The sequence below is a fragment of the Natrix helvetica genome (assembly GCF_964273705.1).
Source record: "Natrix helvetica genome assembly, chromosome: W".
NCBI classification, from domain to species: Eukaryota; Metazoa; Chordata; class Lepidosauria; order Squamata; family Natricidae; genus Natrix; species Natrix helvetica.
The window spans coordinates 1721849-1734735 of record NC_138555.1 but is presented as its reverse complement, the minus strand read 5'-3'; positions in this window follow the sequence as shown (position 1 = coordinate 1734735).

The following is a 12887-nucleotide window of genomic DNA, read 5'->3' as shown; positions in this document are numbered from 1 at the left end:
TGAACACATCCTCGAACTCCTTAAAAATCTGTTCAGCGCTGCTGTTTCTCACGGCGTTGATTCCGGTGACTTCTAACCCCAGGGCTTCAAACCAATCAAGCCCCAGAAGGTTCTGTAATGGTGCGCTGGCGATGGTCATGGGCAGCTGGGCTTCGATGTCCTTGAAACGGATGTGGAATGTGCCTTGGCCCACGATGGGGACTTGGTTCCCCTGGTAGTCTCGTAGCAGGACGTCTGGAGCGCGTAGTTGGCTCTTTCTGAGGCTAGGGATAGCCTGTTTCATGGATGCCCATGAAATAATCGTCAGGGTCGATCCTGTGTCAACTTCTAACTCGCAGGGTGAGCCCTCCAAGAGGACTGTGACTCTCAGCCTTTTTGGCCGCTTAGGGCGGACCTGATGTATTGTGGTGAGATACGTTCGCAACTCCTCTCTCTGGGTCAACTCTATCTCATCGTCTACATCCTGAAAATACTCTCGTTGAGCGTCTTGATAGAACGCTCTTTCAGCTCTTTGTGTGTATTCTCTCTGGGGATACGCTCGCTCAGCTCCTTGTGAGTAATCTCTCTGGGGATACGCTCGCTCAGCTCTTTGGGAATTTTCTCTCTGGGTATACACTTGTGGATTTCTCTCTGGGCGCCCTTTCTGATTCCGCCAAGCCCCTGGGTTGGGCTTCTGTTGGCGGTACATGGGTGGCTGCCATGAGGCAGGGACTCCGCTCCGGCACACTCGTGCGATGTGCCCAAGTTTGTTGCAGTGCGAACAAACAACGTTCCTGAACCTACAAGTAGACCTGGGGTGATTTCCTCCGCAACTTGCGCAGGGCAGCAAGCGGGATCCGGGTCTCCCCCCAGGCCTCATGTGACTGCTCCGCATCAGGTGACTGTCCTCGAACTCGGGATCCTCGTAGGCGGGGCTTGTGTCCTCGTAGTGAACTTTGGTGTGTCTTGGCGCTGGCTGGTCAGTGTTGAACCTGCGTTGAATTGTCTCCGCTGATCTGTCTGCTGCTTCTGAAGCTCTTGCCTCCTCGAGTACAATCTGTAGGCTTAAATTGGTTTTTGCTAACAGCCGCTTTTAATACAATAATACAATAGTAGAGTTGGAAGGGACCTTGGAGGTCTTCTAGTCCAACCCCCTGCCTAGGCAGGAAACCCTATACCGTTTCAGACAAATAGCTATCCAACATCTTCTTAAAGACTTCCAGTGTTGGGGCATTCACAACTTCTGGAGGCAAGCTGTTCCACTGATTAATTGTTCTCACTGTCAGGAAATTTCTCCTCAGTTCTAAGTTGCTTCTCTCCTTGATTAGTTTCCACCCATTGCTTCTTGTTCTACCCTCAGGTGCTTTGGAGAATAGTTTGACTCCCTCTTCTTTGTGGCAACCTCTGAGATATTGGAATAATGCTATCATGTCTCCCCTAGTCCTTCTTTCTCTTAAGCTAAACATACCCAGTTCCTGCAACCGTTCTTCATATGTTTTAGTCTCCAGTCCCCTAATCATCTTTGTTGCTCTTCTCTGCACTCTTTCTAGAGTCTCCACATCTTTTTTACATCGTGGCGACCAGAACTGAATGCAGTATTCCAAGTGTGGCCTTACCAAGGCATTATAAAGTGGTATTAACACTTCACGTGATCTTGATTCTATCCCTCTGTTGATGCAGCCTAGAACTGTGTTGGCTTTTTTGGCAGCTGCTGCACACTGCTGGCTCATATTTAAATGGTTGTCCACTAGGACTCCAAGATCCCTTTCACAGTTACTACTACTGAGTAAGGTATCACCTATACTGTACCTGTGCATTCCGTTTTTGTTGCCTAAATGTAGAACCTTACTCTTTTCACCATTGAATTTCATTTTATTAGATAGTGCCCAATGTTCAAGTTTGTCAAGATCCTTCTGTATCTTAAGCCTATCTTCTGGAGTGTTGGCTATTCCTGCCAGCTTGGTATCATCTGCAAATTTGATGAGTTCCCCATTTATTCCCTCATCCAAATCATTGATGAAGATGTTGAAGAGTACTGGGCCTAAAACAGAGCCTTGGGGTACTCCACTGCATACTTCCCTCCATGTAGATGCAGTTCCATTGAGAACTACACGTTGAGTGCGGTTGGTCAGCCAGTTACCAATCCATCTGGTGGTGATGCTGTCTAACCCACATTCTTCTACTTTATCTAGTAGTAGGTTATGGTCTACCTTATCAAAAGCCTTACTGAAGTCCAAGTAAACTATATCAACGGCATTCCTCTGGTCCACTAATTTTGTCACATTATCAAAGAATGCAATAAGATTAGTCTGGCATGATCTGTTTTTGACAAATCCATGTTGGCTTTTGGCTATTACTTTGTTTGCTTCTAGGTGTTCGCAAATTCGTTGCTTGATTATTTTTTCCAGAATCTTTCCTGGTATTGAGGTTAGGCTGATAGGTCTGTAGTTTCCTGGATCTAATTTTTTCCCTTTTTTGAAGATGGGAACCACATCAGCTCTTTTCCAGTCCTCTGGTAGTTCCCCGGTGTTCCAGGATCTCTGAAAGATATAATTCAGTGGTTCTGAGATCTCGTCTGCTAGTTCCTTCAGAACTCTGGGGTGTAATCCATCCGGTCCTGGTGATTTGAACTCATCTAGGGTAGACAGGTGCTCACTTACCATTTTCTTCCCTATTTCAATTTGTGTTCCTAATTTTGTGGTGCTGCTTTTGATAGGTTGGACTGTTTTATCCCTTTGTGTAAAGACAGATGCAAAACATGAGTTAAATAGTTCTGCTTTCTCCCTGTTGCTTGTCACCTTCTTGCCACTTTCTCCTAGCAATGGACCAATTGTTTCCTTAACTTTTTTCTTGTTTTTAACATGTTGGAAGAAGCTTTTTTTGTTAATTTTTACTTTTGTGGCAAGCCTTTCTTCATTGTGAGCCTTAGCTTTCCTCACTTCATCTTTACAGGCTCGGGCTATTTGCTGATATTCTGCCTTAGTTATGTCCCCCTCCTTCCACTTTTTATACTTACTTTTTTTGTCTTTCAGTTTGTCAGATAGTTGTTTATGCAGCCATGCTGGTTTCTTTTGGGAGCTGTTGTTTTTCTTCTTCATTGGTATTGTGTTGGACTGGGCTTTTCTAATCTCATTTTTCAAAATTTCCCAAGCTTCTTGAGTTGTTTTCCCCTCGAGGATTCTCATCCATGGAATTTTTCCCAAGCTCTCTCTAAGTTTATTGAAATTAGCTTTCTTAAAGTCCAAGACTCTAGTTTGACTTTGTTCTACTACTTGTGTTTGGATAATGTTGAATTCCAATATTGCATGGTCACTTGCCCCCAGGGTTCCTATGGCTTCAACACCTTCTATCATTTCCTCTCTGTTAGTGAGAATTAAGTCCAGTATGGCTGATCCCCTTGTTTCCTTCTCTACTTTTTGGAAAACAAAGTTGTCTGCTAGGTTTGTTAGGAACCTGTTGGATCTTCCACTTGGTGCAGAGTTTGTTTCCCAGTTGATGTCAGGGTAGTTAAAATCTCCCATTACTATTGTGGTGTGCTTCCTACATACCTTAGTTAGCTGACTAGCAAAAAGTTCATCTTCTTCCTCTGCTTGGTTGGGTGGCCTGTAGTATAGACCTATGGCAATGTCATTTCCCCCACAACCTTTAATATTGACCCAAATGCATTCAAGATAGTTCTCATTATTGTTGTGCTCTATTTCTGTAGAGACATAGTTATCTCTTATATATAGTGCAACTCCACCTCCTCTTTTATTTGGTCTATTTCTTTTAAATAATTTAAATCCTTCTAGCTGTATGTTCCATTTGTCAGTTTCATCCCACCAAGTTTCTGTAATGGCAATAATATCATATCTGCCCTCTTTTACTTGAATTTCTAATTCTCCCTGTTTATTCCTCATACTCTGTGCATTGGTATATAGACATTTGAGTCCATTTTGATTGACCTTGTGTTTACTGTCTACATAACCTGTATTATGCCTGACTGCCCCTATTTTCTTGCCACTTGTGTGATTCATGCACATGGTATGACAATCACTATTACATGCTTGGTTTTGCTTGACAGCAGGAGTGATAATCTTACCCACACACACATCTATGTTACATGCATTTATAACCCTATGAATTTTAGTTTGCTGGGGACAGAGATGTTCTGTATCTATTAATTCTCTGTCCCCGCTCTTCAGTTTAAATGTTTATCAAGAAAATCTGTGAATTTAATGCCAAGTAACTCAGTTCCTTTCTTGGATGGGTGCAACCCATCTCTTTTGTACAGTTTTTCATTGGACCAGCTACAGGCTTCATGACTAATAAAACCAAAGCCTTCCCTTTTACACCACTCCTTTAGCCAAACATTAAACTCTGCTACACGCTGGCCCTTCCCTTTTTGTTCCTTATATACAGGTAAAACCTCTGAAAAGATAAGCCTACAACCTATACTATTAAGTTCATACCCCAAGTTCTGGAAATCATTCTGCACAGAAAGTACATCTTTCTGGGATAGATCATTAGTGCCAAGATGTATAATAGCATCAACGTCACAGTCCTTACTTGCATTCTTGACTATCTTAAGAATACGCCTCTTGTCTCTGCTGGCAGTAGCACCTGGCAGACACCTGACCTCTTTTAAAACCTCCTTATCCTCTCCTAAATTAACATCTCTTACGATTGAATCACCAACCAGAAGGTGACTTCTCTTTTTACATACCTTGATCTTCTTCTGCGACTGATGTGTGATACCTGGTTCCCCTTTTCGCCTTTCCGAAGAAAGTTCTTCGTTTTGGACCACGATCCCCTGCTTATTTGAGTCATCATTATCACAACTGCCTTGACCTATCTCTTTAGTGTCCCCATTAAGGTCAGCAAGGGCACTATATCTGTTTTGCTGGGTCACAGCAAAAGCTTTGGGTTTATGGTTCACAGCTCTCAACCTGCCAGATCCCACAGTTGTCCAGACAGCTCTTCTCCTGCAAGATCTTTGTGGTAGAGGGGGCTGATAGTGTGGCTTCACCATAGAGTGGAATGGCTGATGTAGACACCTAGTTTCTGCTTGGAGAGCACAGATTACAGATTCTAGATAGGTAATCTGCCTATGTAGACTCGTAATTTGTTTACAAAGGGGACAGTATCCAAATTTGAAAAGAGTACTGCGAAAGACAGGTGCAAAACAGCTATTACATTGAACTAAGCCAGTCATTTTGAAATAAATAAAATCACAATCTCAAACACACTAATCCAGAATGTATTATTGCTATTTTGGTTTATAGATATATGATTTGGTTTATAGATATATGAGTTTAAGGGCCCCCACCTCAGTGTCTTTGTCTTGTGACTCACCCCCTCCTTCTCTCCAGCAGCTCCAATCCTAGCTTCAGGAAGGTTCAAATGATATGGAGTTTAAGGGCCCCCACCTCAGTGTCTTTGTCTTGTGACTCACCCCCTCCTTCTCTCCAGCAGCTCCAATCCTAGCTTCAGGAAGGTTCAAATGATATGGAGTTTAAGGGCCCCCACCTCAGTGTCTTTGTCTTGTGACTCACCCCCTCCTTCTCTCCAGCAGCTCCAATCCTAGCTTCAGGAAGGTTCAAATGATATGGAGTTTAAGGGCCCCCACCTCAGTGTCTTTGTCTTGTGACTCACCCCCTCCTTCTCTTCCCTCTTTTGTAGGGAAATGTCTCTCAGCCCGCTAACGAGTCGATCCATAATCTGCTCATCCAGGTCTCTGAATCCACAATGTGTGGCTGCTTTACGTAGGGCTGCAACATATTTGTTGATAGATTCTCCCGCCTTCTGGTTCCTCGTGTTGAACGCTTGGCGGCAAACATGGCGGGAAGGTTTTGGCGCGTAATGAGTCTGTAGGGCCTGTTGCAACGTCGCCCATGATACTGCCTGTATTGGAGTAGGCGCGGTGAGGTCTCTGGCCGTATTGAAGACTTCCTTTCCGCAGTAGCCAAGGAAAATGTTTTTCTTCCTTGCGTCGGTGATCCCCGTGTATTCGTTCGCTTCGAGGAAACACTCGAAACGAATCATGAAGGCTTCCCATTCGTCGTTTTCTGGGTCGAAAGGAGCGGGGGGAGCATGCATCGCCATCTTCTCTGTTTGAATGTGCCGCGCTGCGGTGATCTGATATGGCGGCCGGAATTTCTGCCGAATTCCTGGGCTGGATCAACTCCGGAGATTCTGGAGGTAGCGTTCTTCGTCCTATCTGCCTCTCGATCCCACCTTCGTCGCCAATGTTAGATCTGGGCAACGAGAGACAGACTGCGGACACGAAGTGACTTAACAGCTCTTTATTAATAGTAGTAATGATCCAGCTTGCTCTGTGGTCGGAGGGTTCCCCTTTTATAGGGATCGGGTACGCCCCTCGACCAATCAGAACGATACCTGTTTCCCGCTGTAGCAGCGGACCAGAGGGGAGACTTACTACGATATATGCTAATATCTAACAGGTTGTATCCTAGAAGGGGGTCCTTCCACCCCCTCTCCGCCTGACAAACCCCAACAGAGGCACATTGGGGTGCCAGCTGCTGCAGAGCGCGGCGGGGGTGGGGTGGAGGGCAGCTGGACGGTATCCTATGCAAAGGAGGGGATTTTGCTCACCTTTGCAGGACAATGGGCTTGCGGGCGTCTCTGTCCCGTTGGCCGGTTTGTTTGTGAAGAACTTGGAAGTTCGCCTCCCCTCGTTTCCGGAGCTAGAAAACGGGGTGGGGCCGCCAGCGATCACTCTCCGCCAGAGAGGAGAAGGAGGGGGGTCGTGCGGAAAGGGCCTAGGATGGATGGAGGGGAGGGGGCTGCATTCCAGGAAAGTCCGAACGGGGCTGCAGCTGCCCCCCCCCCTGCTCAGGACATTCCTTTCCAGCCAACGCCACCTCTTCCACCCCATCCCTTCTACCCCATCCCCGCCCGCCCCGCGACTTCGGAAGACGAGCTTAGAATTTAAACTCACAGATATCTCCTTTTTTTAAAGAAAAGAGATACAAATAGAAAGAGAAAGGAACGAAGTATAAAACAAATAACTCAGACGACACATTATTAAATTGGGCGGGGCGGGGTGGAATAGGAAAGTATTAAAATGCAAGTATACAAGTTCAAAAAGGATATAAGTGGAATTGTTATCAGGAATAAAATGTAACAGAGAACATTATTTGTATGGAAATATAAAGTTGGGGGTTGCTGAAATGCCACCCCAGGAACCCATCAGAGAAAGCAAATAAGCAAGGGCAAGAACGGGAAGGAGGGAGGATGAGGAGGGAAAGGAAGAAAGGGTAAAGCAGAGAAAGCAAAGGAGGGGAATTAAGAGTAGGAGAGAGGGTAAGAAGGAGGAGAAGAGAGGAGGAAGGGGGAAAGAGAGGGGGAAGGAGAGGAGGAAAGAAGGTGGTAGAGGTTGAGAAGATGGAAGGAGCAAGGTTTTTGCAAAATAAGATGGAAGCATGGGGTGGCAAGAAACACTGTATTCTGTATATTTGTAAGAAAATAACGATAAAGTTTAAGGATGAATAGATGAATGCTAATAGCAAATATAAGGATGTATATTTGCGAATAAATTTGAAAGAGACAAATAAAAAAAACTTTTTAAAGAAGAATGTAGACTCACAGAGTTGGAAGGGACCTTGGAGGTCACCTAGTCCAACCCCCTGCTCGAGCAGGAGCTCCTCTACCGTTTCTGCCTCTCTGGTCCCCAGCTCAGCTGCTCCGGAGCGCCGGGCTCTAAAGTGGGGCGCTGTTGCCTCTAGCTCGGTTCCCGCGGCCACATCTCTCCTCCCCTGCCTCTCTCCTCTCCGCCGCAACCTGGGCGCAACTGGAGCGCCGAGGTCCCAAAGACGCCAACCGCGGAGATGGCTGCATCAGACCTGAGACGCTGTGCGGTAGACCCCATGCCGGGAGAGAGAGGGAGGAGGGGCTCGTGTCCTGGGGAGAGGCGGCTGGCCGTGGGGTGGGGTGGGGTGTGGGGGGGGGGCAATGATAACTCTTACACTTAGGCAAGAAAAACGCAAAGTGCACATATAGACTGGGTGAAACCAGGCTTAATAGCAGAAACTCTGAGAGGGATCTTAGTGGACAACCAATTAAATATGAGCAAGCAGTGTGCAGCAGCTGCCAAAAAGACCAACACAATCCTAAACTGCAATAAGAGAGGTCTCCACCCTTCCCTCCTGGGGGGCTGGGGAGGGCAGAAATGAATCAATTTTGTCCCCCGCAGCCCCCCCCCGCAGCACTCTATAACCTTCCTAAAGGCTATTCACGTCCTTTTGTGGGGGGGAACAGGCCCATGTCCGTGAAAAATGGGCCATTTTTGGGAGGTTTGCAGAGTGCAAAAACTATTTTTTTTATTTGCCTCTTCAAAATTTGGTGCGTCTTATACTCCAAAAACTACGGTAATCCAGCAGCTCCCGACTCTGACCCCTGCATTCCAGTCCACCCCAGTTTATGTTTGTTTGTTTATTGGATTTATATGCTGCCCTTCTCCCGAAGGACTCAGGGCGGCGTATAACATTCAAAAACACATATTACAAAATTAAAAGGAAATTAGAAACAATCCAAGAAACAAACCAACTTAATATAACACTAACACTTTAAAAATTAGATAAAATGTAACAGGCCAGGCCGGCTTGCTGGAAAAGCCAACTTTTTAGGGCGCGTCGGAAGGACCAGAGGTCAGGGATTATGCGAAGCTCCGGGGGAAGCTCATTCCAGAGGGAAGGTGCTCCCACAGAGAAGGCTCTCCCCCTGGGGGTCACCAGCAGACACTGTCTGGCCGACGGCACCCTGAGGAGGCCAACTCTGTGGGATCGTACTTGACGGTGGGAGGCTACTGGTGGCAGTAGGTGGTCTCGCAGGTACCCTGGGCCTAAGCCATGGAGTGCTTTAAAGGTCATAATTAATACCTTGAATCGCACCCGGAAAACAACCGGCAACCAGTGCAGGCCGCCTAAAAGGGGTGTAACATGGGAGCACCTAGGTAACCCCATGATAACCCGCGCGGCCGCATTCTGGACCAGCTGAAGCCTCCGGGTGCTCTTCAAGGGCAGCCCCATGTAGAGAGCATTGCAGTAGTCCAGGCGAGAAAGGACGAGGGCCTGAGTGACTGTGCACAGAGCATCCCGATCCAGGAAGGGGCGCAACTGACATACCAGGTGAACCTGGTAAAAGGCCCCCCTGGTCACAGCCGTCAGGTGTTCTTCTAAACTAAGCCGCGTATCCAGGAGGACTCCCAGATTGTGGGCCCTCTCTGAGGGGGCTAAAATTTCTCCCCCTATCGTCAAAGATGGAACAAGATGTACAAATCGGGATGACGGGAACCACAGCCACTCAGTCTTGGAGGGATTGAGCTTGAGCCTGTTCCTCCCCATCCAGATCCGCACAGCCTCCAGGCATCCGGACATCACGTCGAGGGCATCGTTTGGGTGGTTTGGGTAGAGATAAAAAGTTGGGTATCAACAGCATATTGACGATACTGTACCCCCAAACCACGGATGATCTTGCCCAGTGGTTTCATGTATATGTTGAACAGGAGGGGTGAGAGAACTGACCCCTGGGGCACTCCACAAGTGACATGCCTCAGGGTCAATCTCTGCCCTCCAGTCAACACAAACTGCGACCGATCCGACAGGTAGGAGGAGAACCACCGTAAAACGGTGCCCCCCACTCCCAACCTCCCGGGTCGTCGCAGTAGGATACCATGGTCAATGGTATTGAAAGCCGCCAAGAGGTCTAATAGGACCAGGACAGAGGAGCAGCCCCTGTCCTGGGCCCACCAGAGATCATAAACCAACATGACCAATGCCGTCTCTGTGCTGTACCCGGGCCTGAAACCCGACTGAAACGGATCCAGGTAGACAGCTTCATCCAGGTACTGGGGAAGCTGGCGTGCTACCACACTCTCGACAACCTTTGCTACAAAGCGAAGGTTGGAGACTGGCGATAGTTTGCTAAAGAAGCTGGGTCCAGGGAAGACTTCTTGAGGAGGGGCCTCACCACCGCCTCCTTCAAGGCGGTGGGAAAGAACCCCTCTCTCAATGAAGCGTTGGTAATCGCCTGGAGCCAGCCTCGTGTCACCTCCCGGGAAGCCGAAACTAACCAAGATGGACACGGGTCCAGCACACAAGTGGCAGCACTGAGTCTCCCCATAATCCTGTCCATGCCTTCGGGATCACAGGGTCAAACTTATCCCAGATTGTCTCCTCAAGATTCATCCCCGTCGGCTCACCCGAATCTACCCAGTCAGAGTCCAAGCCTGTCCGGATCTGAGCGATTTTATCCTGCAGATACTGAACAAATTCTTCAGCCCTACCCTGCAAGGGGTCTTTCCCAGTTCCTTGGTTAAGTAAGGAGAGGGTCACCCTAAACAGGGCGGCTGGGTAGTTATCTGTGGACGCGATAAGAGCGAAAAAATGTTGTCGTTTTGCCGCCTTTATCGCCACTAAGTAGGATTTAATATGAATTCTTACTAGTGTTCGATCAGATTCGGACCGGCTGGCCCTCCAACCACTCTCTAGGCTTCTTTTCCAGCATTTCATCTCACGGAGCTCCTCGGTAAATCAGGGAGCCAACCGGGATCGACACCGGGTCAGAGGCCGCAAAGGCACAACGTGATCCAAGGCCCCAGTGGCTACCCTATCCCAGGCTTCCACTAGGGCTTCGGTCGACTTGTGAACAAGGGATTCAGGAAAAGTCCCAAGCTCCATCAGGAACCTTTCAAGGTCCATCAGGTGCCTGGGGCGGAACCATCTAGTCAGTTCCCCCTCCCTGCAGCGAGGGGTAGTGGTATGGAAGTCAAGCCTGATGAGGAAATGGTCAGACCATGACAAGGGTTGAATAGAAATATCCCCTAAATCTAGATCATTCATCCACTGCCCAGAGACAAAAATCAGACCGAGTGTGTGTCCCCTATTATGGGTGGGGTCTTGAATTAACTGAGTTAGGTCCATAGCCATCATGGAAGCCATGAACTCCCGAGCTGACTTGGATGTCTCGCCAATGGAAGGCAGATTGAAATCCCCCAGGACCATAAGCCTGTGGAAATCTACCGCCAATCCGGCTAACAAATTCAGCAGCTCCGGCAGGGCCGATGAAACGTAGCAGGGAGACAGTCACGTAACAAAAAAGCCCACCTGAGCTCCAAGGCACCACTTCATAAAAAGGGACTCACACCCACCTATCTGAGGCACAGTGACCTCCTGAGGTCTGAGACTTTCCCTAATAACCACCGCCACCCCCCCACCCCTGCCCTGGGTTCTCGGCTGGTGAAACGCCCGGTAGCCTGGTGGGCATAGTTCACTAAGGGGAACACCCCCTTCATGCCCCAACCAGGTCTCCATAATGCACGCCAGGTCCACTCTACCCTCTTGTATGAGGTCGTAAATGAGGGGAGCCTTATGTACCATGGACCTGGCATTAAGCGACACCAGCTGGAGACCAGGGTCTTGTAATCCCGAGCACCTGGGGGTGCGAGAAGGGCGATGAGGGTCGGAACGTGCAATTGCTCTTAAACAGGGAACCCGCGTCCCCCGAACATAATTTGGCCCTCAGCCCCCACCATATCTGCCTCTCCCACAAACAGTAGAGATGGTGAACCCCCAATGGAATGGCTGATTGCGAGGTGGTGATGCGCCCAGTGATGGTGGTGGTGAGGACAGCAGCGGCAGTGACGGCTGCTCCAACCTCAATGACTCCCACAGCTAAGCTCCGTCCACACCAGCCGCACTCATATCCGTCGCCAGGACCGCACTCCGTTGACCCAGTCCGTAGTGTCACAGGAGGAGGGGCCAAAAGGCCAAATGGCACAGTGCGGTGGCCCAGGCAATGGCGGTGATACCAGAGGGGACCACAATGAAGGACCCTCCCCACACTCCAACTGGGCCCATGCCAACTACTGAAGCCATCTTCCGCTGGCATCAATATCTATGCCAGCTGCCTTAGCCACTCCCCGCTGATCCAATTGATCATGTCCATAAGCAAGGTGGAGGGGGGGGGAGCAACCGGGATAACACCACGGCGTGGGGAGCAGCAGCTGCAGAGACCCCAGGCCGGGCATCCCACTGCCACTGCCGCCAACCACACCCACACCGGCTTCAGAGACCCCAGGCCGGGTGTCCCACCGCGGCCGGGCAGGCGGGTGGGCCAAACGAGCCACCATACCAGAATGGTGGCCGCTGCTCCCAGCTATTTCCAGTGTACCACCCGGAACCCACCACTGGTCTCCCCCAACCCCAGAGGCTTTCCGCTCTGAGTCCAGGAAGGGGGTCCTTCTGTCTGGAAAGCAAGCCCCTGCTCGGTCCTTCCACCTTTGGCATAGTTCCTCTTCACTTTTAGCAAATCTCTTTGCTGACAGGCCGGAAGAGAAGGATCAGATGTCCAGGGACCAAAGGGGCCCGAAGGAAATTCAGGTTTGTCCAACATGAATTGTTGACAATATTCAACTCCAGCTCCCAAAGGGCCCTTTCTTTTCCATACCCTCTCCCATTCCTTCCCCAGCCTTGACAAGGACTCCCCCCCTTCCAGAGGAACTCCTCTGCACCCTCCCAGACATCCGAGCCCCCAGACCCATGTCTCTGGGGGTACTTTGCTGCTCTCTTACATAAATTCTGTATAAGGCAAACCAGCCTTCTCTGGCCAATGTTAACCCAGTTTGGTCGAACAGCTAGGGACGATTGACTTTGGTCCTGTGAACCGGTAGTAAAAAATAAAGCTTCTGTGAGCAATTGTCGGAAGCTTTCCCCCCGCTTTTTAAAGCATTTTTTCCCTACTGGTTTGGGTGGGGGGAAAGAGACCGAGAGAGAGAGACAGAGACAGAGACCAAGACAGAGAGACAGAGATCGACAGACACACACACACACACAGAGAGAGAGAGAGAGAGAGAGAGAGAGAGAGAGAGAGAGACATACACACAGAGACCGAAGCAGAGAGAGACAGAG